Source organism: Rattus norvegicus, chromosome 5, assembly GCF_021556685.1.
Source record: "Rattus norvegicus strain SHRSP/BbbUtx chromosome 5, alternate assembly SHRSP_T2T, whole genome shotgun sequence".
In the NCBI taxonomy this organism is placed as follows: Eukaryota; Metazoa; Chordata; class Mammalia; order Rodentia; family Muridae; genus Rattus; species Rattus norvegicus.
In genome coordinates, this window is record NC_141538.1 from 3,809,653 (window position 1) to 3,835,063 (window position 25,411).

At 39.2% G+C, this 25,411-nt stretch overlaps 1 pseudogene; it reads left to right on the forward strand.

Annotated features, from left to right (window-relative positions):
• Positions 1 to 5,810: 5,810 nt before the first annotated feature.
• Positions 5,811 to 14,584, forward strand: LOC148005573 (ATP synthase peripheral stalk subunit F6, mitochondrial pseudogene; annotated as a pseudogene).
• The last annotated feature ends 10,827 nt before the right edge of the window (positions 14,585 to 25,411 follow it).

Genomic DNA, 25,411 nt, shown 5'->3' on the forward strand with positions numbered 1-25,411 from the left:
GCACTTCTTTGCTTCATCCATCTTGTCTAATTGGGTGGCTGTATATGTATGGGCCACATGTGGGGCAGGATCTGAATGGGTGTTCCTTCTGTCTCTGGTTTAATCTTTGCCTCTCTATTCCCTGCCAAGGGTATTCTTGTTCCCCTTTTAAAGAAGGAGTGAAGCATTCACATTTTAGTCATCCATCTTGAGTTTCATTTGTTCTAGGTATCTAGGGTAATTCAAGCATTAGGGCTAACAGCCACTTATCAATGAGTGCATAACATGTGTGTTTTTCTGTCATTGGCTTACCTCACTCAGGGTGATATATTCCAGTTCCAACCATTTGCCTATGAATTTCATAAAGGCATTGATAGCTGAGTAATATTCCATTGTGTAGATATACCATATTTTCTTTATCCATTCCTCTGTTGAAGGGCATCTGGGTTCTTTCCAGCTTCAGGCTATTATAAATAAGGCTGTTATGAACATAGTGAAGAATGTGTCTTTTTTATATGTTGGGGCATATTTTGGGTATATGCCCAAGAGAGGTATATGTGGGTCCTCAGGTAGTTCAATGTCCACTATTTTGAGAAACCTCCAGACTGATTTCCAGAATGGTTGTACATGTCTACAATCCCACGAACAACAGAGGAGTGTTCCTCTTTCTCCATATCCTCGCCAGCATTTGCTGTCACCTGAGTTTTTGATCTTAGCCATTCTCACTGGTGTGAAGTGAAATCTCAGGGTTGTTTTGATTTGCATTTTACTTATGACTAAATATGTTGAACATTTCTTTAGGTGTTTCTCAGCCATTCAGGATTCCTCAGCTGTGAATTCCTTGTTTACCTGTGAACCCCATTTTTAATAGGGTTATTTGTCTCCCTGCGGTATAACTTTTTGAGTTCTTTGTATATTTTGGATAGAAGCCCTCTGTCTGTTGTAGGCTTGGTGAAGATTTTTTTTCCGAATCTATTGGTTGCCATTTTGTCCTAACCACAGTGTACTTTTCCTTACATAAGCTTTGCAGTTTTATGTGGTCCCATTTGTTGATTCTTGATCTTCAGCATAAGCTGTGGCTGTTTTGTTCTGGAAATATTTTCCAGTGCCCATGTGTTCGAGATGCTTCCCCAGTTTTTCTTCTATTAGTTTGAGTGTATCAGGTTTGATGTGGAGGTTCATTTGGACATAAGTTTTGCACAGGGTGATAAGCTTGGTTCGATCTGCATTCTTCTTCATGTTGACGTCCAGTGGAACCAGCACCATTTCCTGAAAATGCTATCTTTTTTCCATTGGGTGGTTTTGGCTCCTTTATCAAATATCAAGTGACCATAGGTGTGTGGGTTCATTTCTGGGTCTTCAATTCCATTCCATTGGTCTGTCTGTCTGTCTCTGTACCAATACCATGCAGTTTTTATCACTATTGTTCTGTAATACTGCTTGAGTTCAGGGGTAGTGATTCCCCCTGAAGTCATTTTATTGCTGAGGATTGTTTTAGCTATGCTGGGTTTTTTGTTATTCCAGATGAATTTTGCAAATTTTTCTGTCTAACTCTTTGAAGAATTGGATTGGTATTTTGTTGGGGATTGCATTGAATCTGTAGATCAGTTTTGGTAAAATGGCCATTTTTACTATATTAATCCTGCCAATCCATGAGCATGGGAGATCTTTCCATCTTCTGAGGTCTTCTTCAATTTCTTTCTTCAGTGTCTTGAAGTTCTTATTGTACAGATCTTTTACTTGCTTGTATAAAGTCACTCCGAGGTACTTTATATTATTTGGGAATATTACGAAGGGTGTCATTTCCCTAATTTCTTTCTCAGCTTGTTTCTCTTTTGTGTAAAGGAAGTCTATTAATTTGTTTCAGTTAATTTTATCCCCAGCAACATTGCTGAAGTTGTTTATCAGCATTAGTAGTTTCTCTGGTGGAACTTTAGGGATCACTTAAATATACTATCATATCTTCTGCAAATAGTGATATTTTGACTCCTTCTATACAAATCTGCATCCCCTTGATCTCCTTTTGTTGTCTGATTGCTCTGGCTAGAATTTAAAGAATAATATTGAATAAGTAGGGAGAGAGTGGGCAGCCTTGTTTAGTCCCTGATTTTAGTGATTTTGCTTCAAGTTTATCTCCATTTAGTTTAATGTTAGCAACTAGTTTGCTCTATATGGCTTTTACTATGTTTAGGTATTGGCCTTGAATTCCTATTCTTTCCAGGACTTTTATCATGAAGGGGTGTTGAATTTTGTCAAATGCTTTCTCAGCATCTAATGAAATGATCATGTGGTTTTGTTCTTTCAGTTTGTTTATATAATGGATCACGTTGATGGTTTTCCATATATTAAACCATCCCTGCATGCCTGGGATGAAGCCTATTCGATCATGGTGGATGATTGTTTTGATATGCTCTTGGATTCAGTTTGCCAGAGTATTGTTGAGTATTTTTGCGTTGATATTCATATGGGAAATTGGTCTGAAGTTCTTTTTCTTTGTTGGGTCTTTGTGTGGTTTAGGTATAAGAGTAATTGTGGCTTCATAGACGGAATTCAGTAGTGCTCCATCTGTTTCAATTTTCTGTATTAGTTAGAATAGTATTGGTGTGAGGTTTTCTATGAATGTCTGATAGAATTCTGCACTAAATCAGTCTGGATCTGGGTTCCTTTTTTGTTGGGAGACCTTTAAGGACTGCTATTTTGTTAGTAGTTATGGGGTTGTTTAAATGGTTTATCTGTTCCTGATTTAAGTTCGGTAACTGGTATCTGTCTAGGAAATTGTCTATTACCTGCAGATTTTCAAGTTTTGTTGAATTTAGGCTTTTGCAGTAAGATCTGATCATTTTTTGAATTTCCTCTGATTCTGTAGTTAGACATGTATAACTACTTTAAGTTCATGTCTCCCTTTTAATTTCTGATGTTGTTAATTTGTACACACTCTCTGTGCCCTCTTGTTAGTCTGTCTAAGGGTCTATCTATCTTGTTGATTTTCTCAAAGAACCAACTTTTGGTTCTGTTGATTCTTTCTATGGTCCTTTTTGTTTCTACTTCATTGATTTCAGCTCTGAGTTTGATTGTTTCCTGCCTTCTACTCCTCCTGAGAGTCTTTGCTTCTTTTTGTTCTAGAGATTTTATGTGTGCTGTCAAGCTGGTGACATATACTCTCTCCTCTTTCTTTCTGCAGGCACTCAGAGCTATGAATGTTCCTCTTAGCACAGCTTTCATTGTGTCCCATAAGTTTGGGTATATTGTACCTTCATTTTCATTAAGTTCTAAGAAGTCTTATTTTCTTTCTTTATTTCTTCCTCGACCAGGTTATCGTTGAGTAGAGCATTGTTCAACTTCCACGTATATGTGGGCGTTCCTCACTTATTGTTATTGAAGACCAGCTTTAGTCTGTGGTGGTCTGATAGCACGCATGGGATTATTTCTATCTTTCTGTACCTGTTGAGGCCTGTTTTTTGACCAATTATATGGTCAATTTTGGAGAAAGTACCATGAGGAGCTGAGAAGAATGTTTATCCTTTTGCTTTAGGATAGAATGTTCTATAAATATCTGTTAAGTCCATTTGGTTCATGACTTCTCTTAGTCTGTCTACATCTGTGTTTAATTTCTGTTTCCATGACCTGTCCATTGATGAGAGTGGGGTGTTGAAATCTCCTCCTATTATTGTGTGAAGTGTAATGTTTGTTTTGAATTTTAGTAAGGTTTCTTTTACATATGTAGGTGCCCTTGTATTTGGGGCATAGATATTTAGGATTGAGAATTCATCTTGGTGGATTTTTTCCTTTGATGAATATGAAGTATCCTTCTTTACCTTTTTTGATGACTTTTACTTGAAAATTGATGTTATTTAATATTAGAGTGGCTTCTCCAGCTTGCTTCTTCCGACTATTTGCTTGGAAAGTTGTTTTCCAGGCTTTCAGTCTGAGGTAGTGTCTGTCTTTGTCTCTGAGGTGTGTTTCCTGTAGGCAGCAGAATGCAGGGTCCTCATTGTGTATCCAGTTTGTTGATCTGTGTCTTTTTATTGTCCTTTTCATTTTCTAAGCTACAAAGAACAAGGCGACATGCATCTCCGCCTATCCCTTTTGCACTGGGGCTACTGTATAAATTCTAGAAGAAAGACAGTTTTCATTATTCTTAGGTATGCCCTGGTGACATCAACAGGCCCCAGTAAATAGTTCCAAACCCTGGTAACATAGAGTACCTCCTAGTCTCTTTGGGTCACAAAACAAGAAATACCATAACACATGGATGAAGGAAAAGGACTTATAGGGAGGGTGCTCAACATTAGCCAGATGGGGGTTCAGAGGGTGGGAAAGCAGTCATTTTCCATTATGTGCATGTATGAAATGAATATAGAAGAAACTTGGTCGCATTAAGCAAATCTCAAAATAACCCATGTCTCCAATAATATTACTGCTCGAAGGTTAGGTGTATGAGACGGATCTTCTGGTATTTTAAATATATGGAGAGGTCTTTGGGGCATACTTCTACTAAAACAATACAAATATATATATGCCAAAATTGACTATAACAATTTACAAAAATACTATTTAAGAAATCTTTTAACAAATTATCATAGTGTAAATTCAAAACGAAATCCTGCAATCTGTGGGGATTTAATTGAGGGAGAGGGTCAAAAAATAACACATCTGCCTTTGGTTATCTTAACCAATTATTGGCATCACTTTGTGAAACATTAAATAGACGATTTATTGTTGCTTCATTTTGTTTTCTTTTCTCTTTATGTTTTCTTTCATAATCCTTTAAGTAAGCCCATAATTTTGTTTTGGGACCCATTTGTAGGTATTTTGGGCCACATGGAAGGTGCCATTTAGAATTCAATTTAGTATTCAATATATTATTTATAAATCCAGGAGGTGTTGCAGAGGAGTCGGCTTCAAAGAATCATGTGCTTACCTCAAAGAGTGAGGATGGAAGTCTATATTGCAGATTCCACAAAACAAATAAATAAGCTGAGTGGGTATAGCAGCTCGCCTTTATAATGGCAGTGTGAAGGTCCTTGTACCATGGGTCTCAAGGAAAGAGTTTTAGCTTAGGTACATAAAATTGGTGAACTATGGGTTAAGTGAGCACACTGCAGAAAATTATGTACAGAGTAATCAATTAATGTATCTTTTATCAGTTTTGAAATTCCATATGCTTCTGTACATAAATATTCATATGCAAGTATGACATACAAACAAGAATGTACATGACACACAGAACATACTCAGAATAAAGAAAGGAAAGTAGTAAAAAAGGACAGAAGCAAAGACAGAAGAAATTAAAGGAAGGAATGATTAAAGAGTCATTACTACACTACTAAGGCTGCCATTCATTGTAAGGCTAAGTTCCCGACTCTGCTGTCCTATTCTAACATTATTTTACTGTCTTACCTTTGAATCTCTGAAAAAGGTTCAACTGTGAGACAAGTGTTACGAGCATGCAAGGAAGACCAGGCTACAAACCCAGAAGAAATTAGTCAATTTCATCTCAGCAGGTCAGATCCCTCCCTGACACTTTGTTGTATCACTGAGAGCAAACAAAAATTGCATCACCCATTGAAGTCCAGGACGTTTGGATTTGAAACAGGCATTGTGTGCAGTTTGTTCCAAGAGAATCCTAAGACGTTCTTTCTGTTTTACCTGACAGCATTGTGATTAATGGCTTTACTGTTGAAGTTTCTGGATCATTGAGTAAATTTTAAGGTCACAGGCACATTATCACTCTGTCTTCAGAATATTTGTTCACTCTGTGCTCTCAACACCAAGCTCCAAATGAGCATCCCCTATGAGGGGTATGTTTCCATTTAGATGCCACAGTTACCATGGACACAAAAAATAAAGCCTTAGTCACCCCAGCTATCTCTCACCTTGTCTATACTCACAAGGTAGCATCCCCTCTAGGGCTTCCCACTCGCCCGAAAAACCTCTTTCATGAGCTGATTTATGGATTAGTGAATATGGTACATGCGGCATAAGTTTGTAGATTGGAGATCAAAATTCCTGTATCAAGAGAAAGACTGAATGGGCATGGCAACCTACCTGTTATTCAGACAGCATTGTACCCCAGGAACAAACTGGCTGTCTTGATGTACTGGTTTTCCAGCAGCTCTGAGGTTCATTTTAAAACATTGCCTCAATGAATAAGTTACAAAGGAATCCAGGAACTCACACAATGTCTACCCTAATGAATGAATGAACATGAATATGTTTACCATCGCACATGGAAGACATACCTTCACACTCATGCAAAACACACACACACACACACACACACACACACACACACACACACCACAAAACAACACAAATCTATATACATAAGAAAAAATTAAATACCTTTCACAGAAATTCATTCCCACACATCCTGAAAAGCCACAATCAATATTAAAAGATTCAAATATCCTAGTAAGAGCAGAGTAAACTGGGAGCTAGTAACAGACAAGTTCTCGGACAACTACAAGTCAATGGCAAGCAGTCAGCCAAGTATCTGTACACTTTACCTAGATTCTGAAGGAAAATACACAATTCAGCATGTCAGTGGTAGGCAGGAATCCACTATCAAGTGGCAACCACTCAGCCCACCTTGCAAGGGGGATCCTTGGATATATGCAATGGGAGGTGCCTATAGAAACTAAGATTGGAACTCTTTGTACATAGTAGCGAGGCAGAAAGTGGCACCACTAATAACCTATCCACTACTAAGAATCAAATCATATGATCTTTAAGGAGACAAGAATTAATACCCATGAAAATCCCCTAGAAAGTTAGTGCCCAGATGTTTTGTGCAAAGGAGCACGTTTTGCATTTTAGATGTCTTTACCACTGAAGTCAGAGGCTCAGAGTAAACCAGGGTGTCCTAGTTCAATATGTATGGACTCATCTAATTTCAGCAAGTCTCAGATGGGAATGTGGACTTTCAAAAGAAAGAACCCATCCTCAGGACTACTCAACAGAAGCCCTATGATTTATATATTTCCAGGTCACTGGCACACTCTACAGTTCTCAATCTTAAGACTACAATAAGTACTCCAACCTGAGATTATAGGCTCTGCAGACCTCATATTTGCTTGCTGAACACACTACTCCAACCTCCAATCCAACATCAATCACCTGACCCAGCTTCTGCAAACATGAACAAACATGGAAATATATTTTAATTACAACCTTGTTATATTTCCCTACATAAATTTATCTCCTTTTGCAGGCCATCAGCAATGTTACATAAATAAATAAAAGTAGGGCTGGGGAAAGAATTATATTTGTTCTGTAAAATACTTGCTGAGCAAGCATTAGGACCCCAGTTCAAACACAGAACCTATGTTAAAACAAAACAAAATGGGTGTTCAAGTACACACATGTGACTCAAGTACTGAGGAGTAAGAGCCAGGTATATTCCTGTGAGTCACTTGCCAGATAGTCTAGTTGAACACCAAACCAGTTCTTAACTCTGTCTGAAAAAAAAAACTAAAAAAAACCAATAAGTGGTTTTCTCTTGAGGAAAGACAAATTTAAAGTTGCTCTCTGGCTTCTACACATATGTTCACATATACACATGCACTTAATACATATTTGTACCTACATACATGATTGGTAGCACAAAAGCCCTTTTCCCTACATGTCTTCATGGAATCCAGGAGCATGCAGGGTAATTGACTCCATGGAAAGGACAAAGAACCTGGAAAGCTGGGGATTGATGTGATTAATAATCTGGTAATTTGCAATATCTGTTACACCAGGCCATATCAAGCTTCGACAACCAGACTCAGAGATGAATAATATTCAAATAACTCTTACCTTCTTTGGATTAACAGATGCACAGAAATTAATAATATTCAAAACAACTCTTACGGTGTTTGGATTAACAGGAACCCTCTCATACTCCCTCAACAAGGATTAGATGTAGATAATAACCCAAACAACTTTTAAGCTATCTCCATGAATGAAGCGATGCCACGTCCTTTCCTATGTCACTAAGCTAATACAGGCAGTCGATGGAAAGAATCCATCTTCTTTGAAGAAATAAATATTTGAGTTAAATGTCATTGCAATTGTGCCTTCATGTGGACTGGAGATTGTGTAACACCAGGAAACTTTTCCCCCAAATTATATGGTATTTAAATATATGAGAATAATGTGCATGATATCAGACTCCCAAAATTTGATCCTGCAAGTCAGGCTAAAGTTAGTTTTCAGTCTGAACTCTTTATAGATCTATTCTCTTCCTGCCATGCCACCTGCAGGAATCATCTCAATGCATATACATTTAATAAATAATAAATGAGTAAGAAAAATAAATATTTTGGCTTCTCTACAACAGCCCAGAGAGCACAATTCAACTGCACAATGACTACAAGACCTGCTCCTTTCTTTCACTTTGTCATTTGAAGTAGTAATAGGTGGAATTACATACTGCCTCTGCTAAAGTGGATACTTCTAGTTTCTTTGGAAAGTTAGTTATAGCAAAGAAAATTCTGCTGGAACACACAGGTAAAGGGATATTTATCTGGAACATATATGTTAGAGAATGTTTTCCTGAAGCAGACAAAAGTGAAAATATGATTTGATATAGCAAACACATGATAGAACCTTGGAAATAAGGAGTATAAATCGGGACCCACAACACTGGGAATTGAGCACTGAGCATTCATTTGATTTGCTGCACCTCACTATTCTTTGCTAACAATACACGTGCATTGGTTCACCTTACCTAGCATTGCTAAGTTCAGCTTGTAATAAGCAGCCATTAAGAGAAACTCTCCAAACTGCTTATGGGGTTCCTATGGTGGCTTGCTACTTCCACAATCTCCCCTTATTTTGGTCAGTGAGCCCATCAGTTTCTTTAGAATTGAACTATACCTGTCTGGTGTCTGCCTGCTTGAGGAGAGGACTATAGCTACCAGTTTATGCCTGCTGTCTGCCTGCCTAGAGGACTGATTTTCAGCTGTTGAGTTCTGTTTGATGTTCCCTACAGGACTGAACAGCTGCCAGGATTTTGATTCAAATCTTGAAGTAGAAAGATTATCTTTCAATCTAGGACATAACTATTGATGGAAGGCTATATAAGGAGATCAAACAATGAAGGTTTTGTTATTTGCCTGTTTCCTCCACCTTGTAAGTTCATTGATTTCTTCACTGACAATGGATCACAATTTTTCTGGCTTCCATCATATACTGAAGTGTTGGTCCCCCTTGGGGACCCTCAGTGTTTACCCACTGCTGAGCCTTTCTGATGCATTTGAAAGCCCTTTCTCTTTAGAAAGGAACATTCTGAACTTTCTGTTTGGGCCTGGGATGTAACACCTGGACTTTAACATCTTTGATGTCAGTTCTTGGTTTCAGTTTCTGTTTTCCTGCTGAGAATGTAAACTCATTTTTCCACTGTGCTTCCTGAGATTTTCCACCCAGTGAATTTGGGTTATATGTACTGTGAAGCTCAGTAAAGCATTGGCATTCTCTTAGCACAAATGATCAGAGTCTCTGCCTTTTCTTAAAATTAACCAGGCCTACTCCTGATTCTCGGTACTGTGGCCACTTTGGCGCCATTACTTAAGACCACCTGAAACATCCAACTTTGTGCAACTAAGAAATTATTACATTTTTTACTTTCTATAGCCATTGTGGGATTAGTTGGACTCTAGACTGTAAGCCGTTCCAATACATTAGCTTTACATGGAGAGAAAGGTTCATTCTACAAGTTCTGTGACCCTAAATTTCCATAACTAATATACGTTATAACCCCTCTCTCAATACAAGATCTACTACAGATTTCACAACCTTCCAGAATAGATCAACCAACTCAGAAACAAGTATTCAAGCCTGAGGGCTGTCTTAGGATTTTACTTCTGAGAGCAAACAACATGACTAAGCTAACTTTTGTTGGGACATTTTGTAAGGGTGCCAGCTTACAGATTCAGAGAATCAGTCCATTATCATTAAGACAGGAGAATAGGAATGCCCAGGTAGCCATGGCACAAGAGAAGAAAAAAGTGCAACATCTTGTTCTATAGCCAAAAAGAACAAGACTGTCATCCTCAGGGAGCTAAGATGAAGCTCTCAAACCCAAGCCAATAATGACACACTTCCTCCAACAGGGTCACAACTCCAAAGACTGCCACTTTCTGGGCCAAACAAACACATTTTTGCCCTAGTCCACATAGGCTTCTTTAAATATATGAGTATATGGAGGTCATACCTAAACATAGCGTAATGTAAATTATATTTAGTCTAACTACAAGAGTCTCCAGAGTATTTATCAGTCTCATCAATATTAAAAGTCAAAAGATCAAAGTCTTTTCTGAGATTCATTAAATTACATAAGTTTAGTTGCCTTTAAAGTAAAAATCAAAAATTAGATGATGTATGCTATGTACATCAAATAATCTCATAGTGAATAAATACTGGGAAAAAACCTCTCTGGATAAACTCTAAACTCTGCATCTCCATGTCTGATGTCAAAACCATGTTGAAAATTAGAAATTTTGACATTTTTTGTTGACTGCACAACAATTCTTTTTGTGAGCTTCCATTCCTGGTTAGCAGCTTTCCTCAACAGATATACCATTGCTTCCCTTCTCAAATATTATGGGTTCTCCAAGGCACATTAAATGTTACAGCTTCAATTTGTAAAGTCTGTGATGCACATATCTATGCTCTGATTGACTTCCCCTTGCTGCTGTTGTTGCTGTTCATCATCTCATGGTACTGGCATCTCCAATTCACTGTAGTTTTCCACAGCAACTATAATTTATCAATAATCTCTCACAGGCTTTCTTCATGGAAACCTTCTTTAACTCATTTGCACGTTCCCTTCAGTTTTTGGCAATCAACTGAAACTGAGACTGCATCTTTACCAATGATACTCCCTGGAATCTCACAGTGCCAAGTCTCAGCTACTCTCCATTTTCTCTTTATAGCCACCACCACCAGGATGAATCTTATACATTACCAACTCCACTGTCATCATGAGGTAAAAGCTTGGCTGTCTCTGGAGCATAGCTTCATTGTGATCTCAGAAAATACTTTCCAGATTTTCTCACAGGGATGATGATGTCTTCCTAATCACAGTTAATTTCTTAGTTCAAGCTGACATCAATTGTCACAGGAATCCCTTATATTGTTGACTCTAAATCCAGATCCACATGGCTGAATCTATAGAATTATGATGCTTTCTGCAACTAGAACATGACCCTCTTTTCTTACTGCATTATTAGCAGCTTTATGTTTTTCATTTACTTCACTTCCTAAAATTTGCTATCCTAGAACTTGCTCTATAATTAACCTTGATCGCAGAGATCTGCATGTCTCTCTCTCCTGAATGCTGGGATGAAAACATGTACCACAGGCCAGTATTTCAGTGTTTATCTACTTGGAACATGGTGTAAAGAAGGCAGGCCTAGGAATCACGAGATCTGCTTGCCTCAGTCTCCTGGTATTAAAGGTGTGTTCCATCATGCATGGAAAAAAGTTTAGCTGGGTGAGGTCTGGCCCAAAAATTATCACTCTCTTAATACATTTATCTTATTGAATAGGAGTCAAGTCAATTTCACTTGAACCAAACATATTATATGTTTTTTTTCCTTTTTCAAATTGCTATTTTTCACTAAAATGCTCTTCATGGGACGAAACCAGAGGCTGATACACCTGAGAGCAGAGGGAAGACAAACTCTTCTTCTCTGAGAGACTCCCCTACAGTCCTCAAGACACACAAATCAAGGAGAAGTCTGGGACAGGTCTCTTCTTGTTTTTGCCTGCATCCAGAACTGAGTGGTCACACAGCTCTCAGAACACAGATCTGGCTATTAATAAACAGGTCTACAGGAGTGCTGATACGCAGGCTTACAAAAAGATCAAGACACTAACAGAGAGAACAACACAAGCTAACACCAGAGACAACCTGGTGGTGAAAGGCAAGTGTAGGAAGCTAAGAAAAGAAACCAAGACTATTTCATACCACTAGAGCTCAGTTCTCCCTCCAAAGCAAATACTGAATATCCAAAAACACTGGAAAAACATGGTTAAGATTTAACATCACACCTCATAATGATGATAGAGGACTTTAAGAAGGACATAAAAAACTCCCTTAAAGAAATAAAGGAAAACAGAGGTAAACACTTAGATGCCCTTAAAGAAGAAACACAAACATCCCTTAAAGAATTACAGGAAAACACAGCCAAACAGGTAAAGGAATTTAACAAAACAACCCAAAATTTAAAAACAGATATATAAACGATAAACAAATACAAAGGAAGAGAACCCTGGAGACAGAAATCCTAACAAAGAGATAAGGAGTCATAGATGCAAGAATCACACATAATATAAAAGATAGAAGAGAGATTCTGAGGGCAGAAGATACCATAGAAAACATGGACACAACTGCCAAAAAAAAAAAAACAGTAAAATGCAAAAAGCTCCTAACTAAAATCATCCAGAAAATCAAGGACACAATGAGAAGATCAAACAAGAATAAGAAGTATAAAAGAGAGTCAAGACTACCAAATTAAAAGGATGCTAAATATCTTCAACAAAATTATAGATGGAAAATTCCCTAACTTAAAGAAAGAGATAGCCCACAAACATAAAAGAAGCCTACAGAACTCCAAATAGATTGGACCATAAAAGAAATTCCTCCTGTCACATAATAGTCCAAACACCAAATGCACAAAACAAAGAATATTAAAAGCAGTAAAGGAAAAAGGTTAAGTAACATATATAGGCAGACTTATCATAATTAACCAGACTTCTCACCAGAGACTGATCCTGGGCAGAAGTCATATAGACGCTAAGAGAACTCAAATACCAGCCCAGGCTACAGTATCCAGCAAACCTCTCAATCAACATTCATGGAGAAACCAAGATATTCCATAAAAAACAAGGTTACACAATAACTTTCCAGAAATTCAGCCCTACAAAAAATAATAGAGAGAAAGCTCTAACCGAAGGAGAGAAATTTCAACCGGAGAAAAGAAAGAAATTTATTTTCTTGCATCAAGAAACACAAACATAGTTACACCTCAAACAACAAAAATAACAGGAAACAACAATTATTTTTCCTTACTAGCTCTTAACATCAAAGGACTCAATTTCCCAATAGAGAGAAATAGACTAATAGACTGGATACTTAAAGAGGACCCAGCGTTTTGCTGCATAAGGAAAACACACCTCAGTGACAAAGACAGCCACTACCCCAGAGTAAAAGACTAGAGAACAATTTTCTCAGCAAATTGTCCTAAGAAACAAGTTGGGGTAGCCATTCTAATATCAAACAAAATTGACTTTCCATTAAAAGTTTTCAAAAAGAAGAGGAAGAATTTCATATTCATCAAAGGAAAAATTTACTGAGAAGTACTCTCAAATCTGAGTCCCTCTGTTCCAAATGCAAGGACACCTACATTCATAAAATGAACCTTACTAAAGCACAAAGCACACATTGCACACCACACAATAATAGTAGGAGATTTCAATACCATTCCTCTCATCAATGGACAGATCATGGAAGCAAAAAGTAAAGAGAGACATAGAGAAACTAACAAATTTTCCGCCAAATGGATTTAACAGATATTTTTAGCACACTTTGCCCTAAAACAAAAGAATATAGCTTCTTCTCAGCACCTCATGGTACCTTCTCCATAATTGACCATAAAATCAGTCACAAAACAGGCATAAACAAACACAAAAAGATGTAAATGATCCCATGTATCATATCATCTTACTACAGACAAAGGCTGTCTCTTCAATAACAACAAAAAACACAGAAAGCCCATATACACATGGAAGTTGAACAATGTTCTACTCAATGATAGCTTTGTCAAGGAAGAAATAAAAAAAGAGAAATGAAATTAAGAACTTTTTAGAATATAATGAAAATGTAGGTACAAGATTCCCAAAATTATGGGATACAATGAAAGTAATGCTAAGAGGAAAACTAATAACTCTGAGTGCTTCCAAAAAGAAACTAGAGGGAGCATACATTAACAACTTGACAGCACCCATAAAAGCTCTAGAAAAAAAAAGAATCAAATACACTGATTTAGGAAATAATTAAACTCAGGGCTGAAATCAACCAAGTGAAAACAAAAAAGAACTAAACAAATTAACAACAAAACTAGGAGCTGGTTGTTTGAGAAAATCAACATGACAGATTAACCCTTAACCAGACTAACCAGAGGGCACAGAGAATGTATTCAAATTAACAAAATGAAAGGGAGGAGTTGAACGTAGTGGCGTTGGTGACTCTAACAACTTGGGACTCAGTGCAAGTACCACCGACTAAACCAAGATCGTTTCGTGGATCTTCAGGCTCTCCTCTGTCCTTTGTACAGTAGTCTCTGTGCAATTGAGGAGGAACATTGGTGTTACAGCTGTGGTGTTTAATAAGGAACTTGATCCTGTACAGAAACTTCATGGACAAGATTAAAGAGGTCAAAACAAAGCAACAGACATCTGGAGGACCTGTTGATACTGGCCCAGAGTATCACCAATATCTGGACAGAGAGCTTTTTAACCTTAAAGAAATGTTGGTAAAGGAGAGATGGATAAGTTTCCTACCTTCATCTTTGAGGATCCCAAATTTGAAGTCATTGACAAACCCCAGTCTTGAGGAACATATACCATGTGGCAATTTCTAATAAATTAGTAGTAAAACTAAACTAAAGTATTCAAATAAACATTCACTTTACAGTTAAGAAATGAAAAGGGAGACATAACAGCAGAATCTGAGAAAATTTACAAAATCATCAGATCCTACTAAAAAAGCCAATAATCAACAAAACTGAAAAATCTGGATCAAGTGGAAAATATTCTAGACAGATACCTGATATCAAATTAAATCAGGATCAAATAAACCATCTAAACATTCCCATAACTTCTAAAGAAATAAAAGAAGTTACTAAAAGTCTCTCAACTGAAAAATACCCAGGATAAAATGGGTTCAGTGCAGCATTCTATCATAACTCCATCGAAGACCGTATACCAATACCGTCCAAACTATACCACAGAATAGAAGAAATAGAAGAAACACTACACAATTTATTTTCTGAAGCCACAATTATGCTTATAACTAAAACACCCAAAGACCCAACAAAGAGCAAGAATTGCAAACCAGTTTCCGTTATGAATATCGATGCAAAAATACTCAATAAAATTCTTGCAAACCAAACCCAAAAACAATTCAAAACAATCATCCATCATAATCAAGCTGGCTTCATCCCAGGGATGCAGGGATGGTTTAATATACAGAAATCCATAAACATAATCCACTATGTAAATGAAATCAAAGGAAAAAAGAAAGATAATTATTTCATTCGATTCTGAGAAAGCATTTGACAAAATTCAACACCACTTCATGATAAAAGTCCTGGAAAGATTAGGAATTCAACATCCAAATCAAAACATAATAAAAGAAATATACAGCAAAACAGTAGCTAATATCAAGGTAAATGGAGAGAAACTTGAAGCAATACCACTATAATCAGGGAATAGACAAGACTGCACACTCTCTCCCTACTTTTCAATATAGTACTCAAAGTCCAGTCAGAGCAATCAGACAGCAAATTGAGGTCAAACTGACACAAATTGGAAAGGAGGAAGTCAATATATAACCGTTAGGAGATGATATGATAGTATATTTAATTGACCCAATGATTCTGAAAAGAGAATTATACGAATTCTAGGTTTAGAAATATAAAATTAAAAGAATAAACCCCAAAAAACCACAGACCTAGGGCTAAGCCCTGCAGCCCGGACTAGCAGGCCATAAAGATAAAGGAGCACAGGAAACACTGTCCAGGCAGGACTAGCAAGCCATAAAGAAAAGGAGTGCAAGAACCAGCCTGAGTTAATGGGACTGATTCATGGGACGTCTGGCAGGAAGACATCTCCCCCCCCCCAGCTCACTCAGGGCCATCCTCCAGACCCTGATAAGCCCCTGACTTCTAACACGTACTCTTTCTGCTTTGTTCTCACTGCTATGTTTGAATGAGCCAATTGTATGTAACCACGCCAAAACCCCCTAGCCTTCTCTATATAACCCTCTGACTTTTGAGTTTCGGGGGCCGACACCTCTGTCTCCTGTGTGGGATATGTGTCAGCCCGGAGATCTCTGTAATAGGTCTCCGTAATAAACCTCGCCTTTGCTTATTACATCCAAAATGGTCTCTCTGTGTCTGGGGTCCGTGATTTCCCAAGACTTGAGTAAGGGTCTCTGTGCATGGGATCTTTCATAAATGGGGGCTCGTCCGGGATCTGCGCGACCACCCCAGACTCCGAAGACCCCTTGGAGGTGAGTTGGATGTTTGTCTGAGTGTTTCTGTGTGAGCGGCGCCGCAATTGTCAGTCTGTGTCTGTCTCTGTTTTGGTTCCGCCGTGTGTGTATATGTGTGTGTCTTGGTACCGGTGAAGTCTCACTCTGGTCAGTACTTAGAGAGTGGACGTGGAGTCTCACTCTGTGTCTGTGCTAAGAGGGTGGATGTGTATTCCTGCCCTGTGCTAAGAGGGCAGATGTGTGTTCCTGCCTTGTGCTAAGAGGGTGGATGTGTATTCCTGCCCTGTGCTAGGAGATTGGATGTGTATCCCCACTCAGTGCAGCTGCCTTTGTGGTTCGTGAGGACCCTCTGGCTGCGGAAGTGGGTGATGCCCCGGGGCCCGCAGGCTGCAGCCCCTGGAAGACGTTCCATGGGCAGAGAACAGTCGGAAGAGCCTGGCTGTGGGCAGTCAGGAGGACCTGACTGTGGTTTTCCGGAACAAAGGAGACAGAGTGCTCCTTAGTGTCTGCTGTCTGTGTTCTGTTTCTGTGTTTGGTGTTCTTTTTCTTTGCCATGGGGCAGACTGTGATAACCCCTTTGTCTTTGATGGTGGACCATTGGACGGATGTTAGGACAAGAGGACACTCTGAAATCCTGTTGGGAAGTGGAATCAGATGGTCCATCTCATCCCAAAAGCAGCTAAGGTTAAGCTGCAGTTTGGGCCAGGTACTGAAGGTACCAGACATCTGTGAAAATTGGTTATAGGATGCTTTGTCTTGGTCTCGTTTGTCTGGTTTGTTTTCTGTGGTATTATCGAGTGTCTTTTTGGCTTTTGTTTCGTTTTTGAATTTAGACTGACGACTGTGTTTAAAATCTTGGACTGACGACTGTGTTTGAAATCATGAAACTGTTTGCTTTGTTCGTCAAAGAGTTTTACTTGGTCCTCTTGGTGCTTAAGTTAAAAGTTAAAAATAATTTGCTTGAGAGAAATTGTTTTCTGCCAGGGAGTTTTGTCTTTCTCTCTTGAGCCTCCTCCCCAAGGAGAGAGGCCCCTCCCTTTACTCCCCTTGAGCAGCCTAGCTGCTGTTAACAGTTGTGTAAACAGACATTAACAAAAACCTTGAGGAAAAAACCGCTCGTAAATAAAAAAGTTCCCCAGATTTGGCCTCCGGTATGAAACAAGTATAGTGAGTAAAAAACTTAACTTTATAGACCCTGCTCTAGTGGCGGTGTGTTGGTTGATAGCCAACGTTAATTTTTTAAAAAAAACATAGTGTTTTATCTGTGCTTGTGCTCCCAACACACAGTAGGGGGGAGCGAAATTAGCTGCAGAGCTGCTGCAGTGAGCATGGGGACTTCTCAAGTCTCACCCAATTTTTCTGGCTCTTCAGGAGCTGTTTAAAAGGAAAAGGCTTAAGGTAAAAAGAAACACTACAGAGAGATTTCTTAGTGAATTACTACACCTTGGTTCACGATCTCTGGGAATCTCATGGTGGACAGCTGAGATAAGCTAGAAAAGGATTTAAATTTTGCTTGGGAGCAAAGAATCTTAAAGGCGGAGTTTCAGCCGATATGGCACTTAGTGCGTAGAGCCTAAAAGATCAGAAATGCTGTCAACAGGCTATAAAAAAGGGACAGGCTGTGTTAGAAATTCTACAGGAAGAATGATCTAAAAAGGCTGAGAGTGAGGTGGGGGAGGACTCTAAAGAAAACAAGAACAAGAAAGAAATTTCTGCTTTTAGTGGCCAGACCTTCAACTCTTGCTCACAGAAAGAGAGTGCTCATTAACAAAAGTTCTTTAGGGAGCCTGCCTTATCTGCTGGCCCTATTCCAAGAGAGGAGTCAGTCTCCAGCATTAAATTACTTTTCTCACTGGTCATCATTAGCATGGAGAATGCCTTTGATCCTATCCCCACAGCAGCCAGTTCCTGCCCCTGTGGTTGAAATGTCCCAGGTTTGGGGACAGAGAAGCCCCTAAAATAGTTTCAAAAAATCTACAACAAACTGTAAAGAACTTTGTTGTGTTTTGCCAGTCAGAATTTAGAATTCAGGCTTTGGCTGTGGCCAAGGTCAGGATTAATGTTTTCTTTTCCATGGGCCCTTAGCCCACTGAGACAGTTTGGTGAAGGACTACTACTGCAGTCCTGATATTCTGAGACATGGAGAGAGCTAATTTTTTTTTTATTAAAGGTTGGTACTATAGTATTAACAATCTCTTTATTAGATATAAGAGACAAGAAGCCCCAGGTGAACTGGTTACAATTCTTTTGTCAGCTGCTTAGTATCTAACATTTAGGTTCTAACCATCTCTCCATCCTTTTGTTATTAGTTCTTACTAGAAGCCTAGTGCCATTTAGAGGATGGGTCTCTTGAGCGATAAAGCCACTGAGCTGGCACTAAAGGAAGGTACTCCTTAAGGGAAAATCTAAGTCCAGAGAGACAGCCGGTAACAGATAGGCTGCCCCTCTGCTCACTTTTCTGTTTCACAGACACAAGGCCTTTTTGTCCCAAGAAAGCCTCCCGACTTAGCTGTGTGACTAAATGCTATTTGCCCTCTTCAGTGGACCTCTATTCTCAAGATTCTCTTGTTTTCTCACCATCCCATTTGAGATGCTTGTTAGTAACTGTTACAGGTCTTCTTTACTACCGAGGAAAGACAGAATCCTACTAGAGGCCAGAAAAAATGTTCCAGACATGGATAGAAGGACCCCACTTCTGCCTGCTCTCTTCAGACGCCTGAAGGTAGGGAGTGCTCCAGGTCTGCTAGCAGACTCCAAGGGTGGGTCTCTGAGGGACTGAAAAATGCCCCACCAATCTGGCTAAGATAAGGAAAAGATATGAAGAAAAAGTTACAAAAATTTAAAGGGTTAAGCTAAGTCACTGAGAGAGTTATTATATGTTGCTGAGAGTTAGTATAAGTTACAGAAAAAGTAAGGTTAAAAAAAGAGGTAAAAAGAACAGAAAGCTAGGGAAGAAAAGAGACAAAAAGAAGAAGAAGTTAGAGAGCTAAAGAGAGATAAAAGACAAGAGAGGAACATATACTAGCCACAGTAGTTAGGGAACCTAGGAAGATAGTACCTGACAACAGAAGAGAATTCCTGGCTAAAGATCAGTGTGCCTAATACAAAGAAAAAGGACACTGGGTCAGGGACTGCCCAAGAAAGAACAAGAGGGGCCACTGGAGAGCCTCTTGGTCCTAGAGTGCTGGCTATACACAGAGATAGAAGGGAATTGTGGATACAGGGATCCAGTGCTCTGGGCTCCTATGCCCCCCAGTGGGCCAATATCCAAAGACCTTGAGTGCAAGGGGCTACTGACAACGAACAATACTTATGGACTGCCCGAAGAACAGTGGACCTTGGCGTGGGCTGGGTAACCCACCCACTAATTCATGGTCATCCCTGACTACCCCTATCCCTTGCTCATGAGAAAATTGCTCTCCAAATTGGCTTGCGTGGGCTAAAATGGCTGGGTGAGGCCATGTATATACATATCTATAGACTGTGTATGTGGAGCTTAAGACCTGTCTCAGTGCACCAGTACCTGATGCTGGGAGATGAATGGCTTAGTGCTTTTCTGCTTGGAACACATCACTCCTGCCAGCCGGGCACTAACAATTATCACCCAATCCAGGACTTAAACTGTGATAGAGTGGCTGATAGAGTGTCCCAAAAGATGGGACCACTGGTCAGCTGCCATGGACTAGATTCTCCACCGGTTGGGGACAATCTGGTCACCTTGCTGCCCAATCCGGACCTGGAGCCACCACAGCACGAGTGTCAAACACTGACAGAAGAACATGGGTGGAGGAAAGACCTCTGCGACTGGCTGATTGACCCCTGCTGAAAGCCGAGGACCTTGTCCACAGACGGGAAAAGTTCTCTTCATGAATGAAAGTCAGAGACAAGTGGGTGCTGCCATGGTGGACAAAACAATGTCATCTGGGATGGCTGAACCCCAATCCCCCAGCACATCAGTGCCACAGATGCCTTTGTCATCTCTTAGATGCCCTGATGAAGCCAACAACTGTGAGTACTAGTCATTGCACAGGACATCAGGAAGGAAGAGATTCAGTGACATGGGACAGTAACAAAACAGATAAAGTGGCTCGGGAAATGGCTATGCAGGAGCCTATCCTGGTTACAGGCCTACAAGAAACAGCCACTGGGAACTGGGATTAGACTAAGGGATGGCCTCACTTAGAATGTACAACAGAAGAAAAGGCCCAAGTTGTTTAAAAGATAAAAGGACAATGACACACTTGGGGAGAAAGCTATACCCCCCAAAGAACAAACAAAAGACTCACTTTGCCAAATTAAGAAATGGACTCATTTAGGAGATAAAAAGTTTGTCCAAATAGTTAAAATATATGTAATAGACTTTAGGATTTTAGCCAAGAGAGACAATAAAAAGTATAAGGTATGTCAGTAAGTGAATGCTTAACAAACAAACAAGACAAAGAGACCTGAAAAGTTTAGTAAAAACTCAAAGTGAAGTTCACTGAGATAAAACCATAAAAATATAATCACAAGCATCTCCTAGTGCTTGTAGATTCCTTTTCAGGAATAGATAGAAGGTTTCCTCACCAAACGAGAGACGGCCTCTACAATCATCAAGAAGATACTGGAAGAAATCTTCCCCAGGTCTGGAATGCCCAAGGTAATCTGGTCAGACAACAGGCCTACTTTCGTTGCCAAGGTAAGCCAGGGTGTGGCCAAGTATTTAGAGGTCGATTGGAAATTACATTGTATTTACAGACCTCAAAGTTCAGGACACGTAGAGTAAATAAATAGAACTCTAAAAGAGACCCTAAACAAATTGACCATGGAGACTGGCACAGACTGGGTGACACTCCTTCCCTCTTGTTCTCTTCAGAGCAAGAAATACCTCTTCCAGATTCAGCCTTACCCCCTTTGAGATCTTATATGGGGCCTCAGCTCCCCTGACTGAATTAGATGATGTTATTGAACCAACATGTCATAGTGCCATAGTAATAATGATTTGTGTGCCAGGCTAAAAGACCTACAGGTGATACAGAAAGAAATCTGCTCACAGCTGACAACAGCCTATGCCCCGGAGACCCCTGAGACATTCCATCAGTTCCAGGTCGGAAGCAGCTACACTGAGCCCAGACACTCGAGCCTCGCTGGAAAGGACCGTACCTGGTGCTGCTGACCACCCTGACAGCCGTCAATTCTCAGCCCTCACCAGCCACATACTAGCTGTTGGGGCTGAGAGCTGAGACCTAGAGGGACACTCAGCATGTTTGCCCTGAGTTCCATCGGGATAGGTGTGGAAATAGGCTTGATTTCTATTACAAATGATGTAACATTACATATGTTAGTACTCCTAACACTTCTTGGGACTGTGCCTCAGGGATCACAACCTGTATAAGTTTAGAAGTTCTAAAAGACAGTCATGACCTTGGTGTATAGGTTCAGATAGTGTCCAGATTGGAATCCTGATGCTAAAGACTTAGTAAGACACAAAAAATAAGGATTGAGAATTACTTAGGGCTAGGGCTATCTAGGTGCTGCAAGGGCAGCACAAGGACATCTGCTGTTGCGCTACAATACAAGGCTTATAGAGAATTCAGAACTGCCATTGACTCAGATATAAAAAGAGAGAAGGACTTTTTAGCTGACCTCCAAGAATACCTAACCTCCCTCTCAGAGGTAGTCCTTCAAAATAAAAGAAAAAAAATCAGACCTGATATTCCTTAAAAAAGGAGTCTGTGTGCTATACTAAAAAAAAAAAAATGTTGCTTCTATACAGACCATTCAGGAATAATTAAAGACTCCATAAATAAACTTAGAAAAAGGTTAGACAAAAGACAGACAAAAAAACACATCAGAGATGGTTCGAGGGCTAGTTTAGTAGATCTCCCTGGATGACTACCCTACTCTCTGCTACAGCTGGGCCATTATTAATAATTTTCTTGGTTTTAGTTTTTGGCTCCTGTGGGACAAACAGGTTAATTGCTTTTGTTAAAAATCGAGTGGGTGCTGTGCAGTTGATGGTTCTGAGACAACAGTACCAGTCAGTTAGGACAACTGGTGAGACCAAATACGAGACTTGATATCAAAATTCTAAGATTAGAATTATTTAGTAGGAGAAGATGGGAATGAAAAGAGAATTATACGAATTCTAGGTTTAGAAATATAAAATTAAAAGAATAAACCCCAAAAAACCACAGACCCAGGGCTAAGCCCTGCAGCCCAGACTAGCAGGCCATAAAGATAAAGGAGCACAGGAAACACTGTCCAGGCAGGACTGGCAAGCCATAAAGCAAAGGAATGCAAGAACCAGCCTGAGTTAATGGGACTGATTCATGGGACGTCTGGCAGGAAGACATCTCCCCCCAGCTCACTCAGGGCCATCCTCCAGACCCTGATAAGCCCCTGACTTCTAACACATACTCTTTCTGCTTTGTTCTCACTGCTATGTTTGAATGAGCCATTTGTATGTAACCACGCCAAAACCCCCTAGCCTTCTCTATATAACCCTCTGACTTTTGAGTTTCGGGGCCGACACCTCTGTCTCCTGCGTGGGATATATGTCAGCCCGGAGATCTCTGTAATAGGTCTCCGTAATAAACCTCGCCTTTGCTTATTACATCCAAAATGGTCTCTCTGTGTCTGGGGTCCACGATTTCCCAAGACTTGAGTAAGGGTCTCTCTGCAATTCCACCAGAGAAATAGTAAGCCTGATAAACAACTTCAGCAAAGTGGCTGAGTAGAAAATTAAGTCAAACAAAGCAGTAGCCTTCTCAAAGTATAAACAGTCAGCGAAAGAAATTAGGGAAATGACACCATTCATAATAGTCATAAATAATACAAAATACCTTGGTGTAACTCTAACCAATCAAGGGAAAGATCTGTGTGACAAGAACTTCAAGTCTCTGAAGAAAGACTTTAAAGAAGATCTCAGAAGATGGAAGGATCTACCATGCTTATGGATTGGCAGGATAAATATAATAAAAATGGCCATCATGCCAAAAGCAATCTAGAGCTTCCATGCAAACCCCATCATAATTCCAACTCTATTATTCATAGAGTTAGAAAGAGAAATTTGCAAATTCATCTGGATATCGAAAACTATCCTCAACAATAAAAGAACTTGTGGAGGAATCACCATCTTGGACCTCAAGCTGTATTACAGAGCAAAAGTGATAAAAACTGTATGGTCCTGGTAAACAGAAAAGAAGATAGATAAACAGAATAGAATTAAAGACCCAGAAATGAACCCACCCCTATGGTCACTCAATATTTGACAGTGAATTAAAACCATCCAGTGGGGAAAAAAGATAGCATTTTAAACAATTTTTGATGGTTCAATTGGAGGTCAGCATGTAGAAAAATGTAAATCATTCTATTCTTATGGCTATGTAAAAGGCTTAAATACAAGTGGATCTAGGACCTGCATATAAAACCAGATACACTCAAACTAATAGAAGAAAATGTGGGGAAGAGCCTCGAATACATGGGCACTCTGAAAAATTTCCTGAACAAAACACCAAAGGTTTATGCTCTTCAAGAATGGACAATTGGGACTTTATAAAAATGCAAAGCTTCTGTAATGCAAAGGACACTGTCAAGAGGACAAAATTAGAGCCAATTGATGGGAAAAGATCTTTACCTATCCTACATCTGATAGAGGTCTAATATCCAAAATACACAAAGAAATCAAGAAGTTAGATTCCAGAGGTAAAATAACCCTATATAAAAAATGTGGTACAGAGCTAAAGAAGGAATACTCATCTGAAGAACATTGAATGGCTGAGAAGTACCTAAACAACTATTCAACATTCTTCGTCATCAGGAAAATGCAAATGAAAACAACCATTAGATTTGACCTTACACCAGTCAGAATGGCTAAGATCAAAAACTCATATATAAACAGATGCTGGTGAGGATGTGGAGAAAGAAGTGTTCTTAATTGATGGTGGGATTTAAAGCTAGTAAAACCACTCTGGAAGTCGCTCTGGAGATTCCTCAAAAAATTGGATATAGTACTGCCAAATGGCCCACCTATACCACTTTTGTGCATATACCCAAATGATGCTTCAACTATAACAAGGACACATGCTCAAATATGTTCATAGCAGATCTATTTATAATAGTCAGAAGCTGGAAAATACCCAGATGCCTCTTAACAGAGGAATGGATACAGAAAATGTGATAGTTCTACACAATAGTGTACTATACAGGTATCAAAAACAACAACTTCATGAAATTTACAAGCAAATGGGTGGAACTAGAAATGTCATCAGGAATGAGGTAACTGAATCACAGAAAAACACACATGGTATGCATTCACTGATAAGTGGATATTAGCCAAAATACTCTAATTACCCAAGATACAATCCATAGACTACATGAAGGTCAAGAAGAAGGATGATCAAAGTGCAAATACTTCAGTCCTTAAGTGAATGAATAAAATTAATCATAACAGAAGATATGGAAACAATATTTAGATCAGAGACTGAAAGAATGACCATTTAGTGTCTGTTCCACCTGAGCATCCAGCATATATATATATATATATATATATATATATATATATATACCAAACATAGACAATATTGATGAAGCCAAGAAGTGCATGCTGAAAGCAGCATGATACAGCTGTTTCTGTAGAGGCTCAGACAGAGCAGGACAAATACAGAGGCAATTCTAGCAACAAACCTTTGAACTGAGAATAGTGTTCCCAATGCTTAAGTTGGAGAAAGGTTTGAAGGAGCTAAAGGGGCTTGCAATCCCATAAGAACAATAGCAAGCAACGGGAGTTACCAGGGACTAAACCACTATCCAAAGAATACACATGGACAGACCCACAGCTCCAGCCGCTTATGCAGCAGAGGATGACTTTATTGGGCACGAATGGGAGGAGAATTCTTTTGTCCCTTAAAGGCTGGACCTTAGTGTAGAGGAATGTCAGGGAGGTATGGCTGGGTTAGGGATGAGGAACTCCCTCATAGAAGTGGAAGATCAGATGGGATGGGGTGTTATGTACGGGAAACAGGGAAAGGAAATAGCTTTTGAAATGTAAATTTTAAAAATCCAAATATTTAAATATATAAATCAATGAATCAACAAGTAAGTAAGTGAGAAAGTAAATAAATAAATAAATAAATAAATAAATAAATAAATACTAAAGCAGAGAGCAAATTCTTTGCCTTTCTG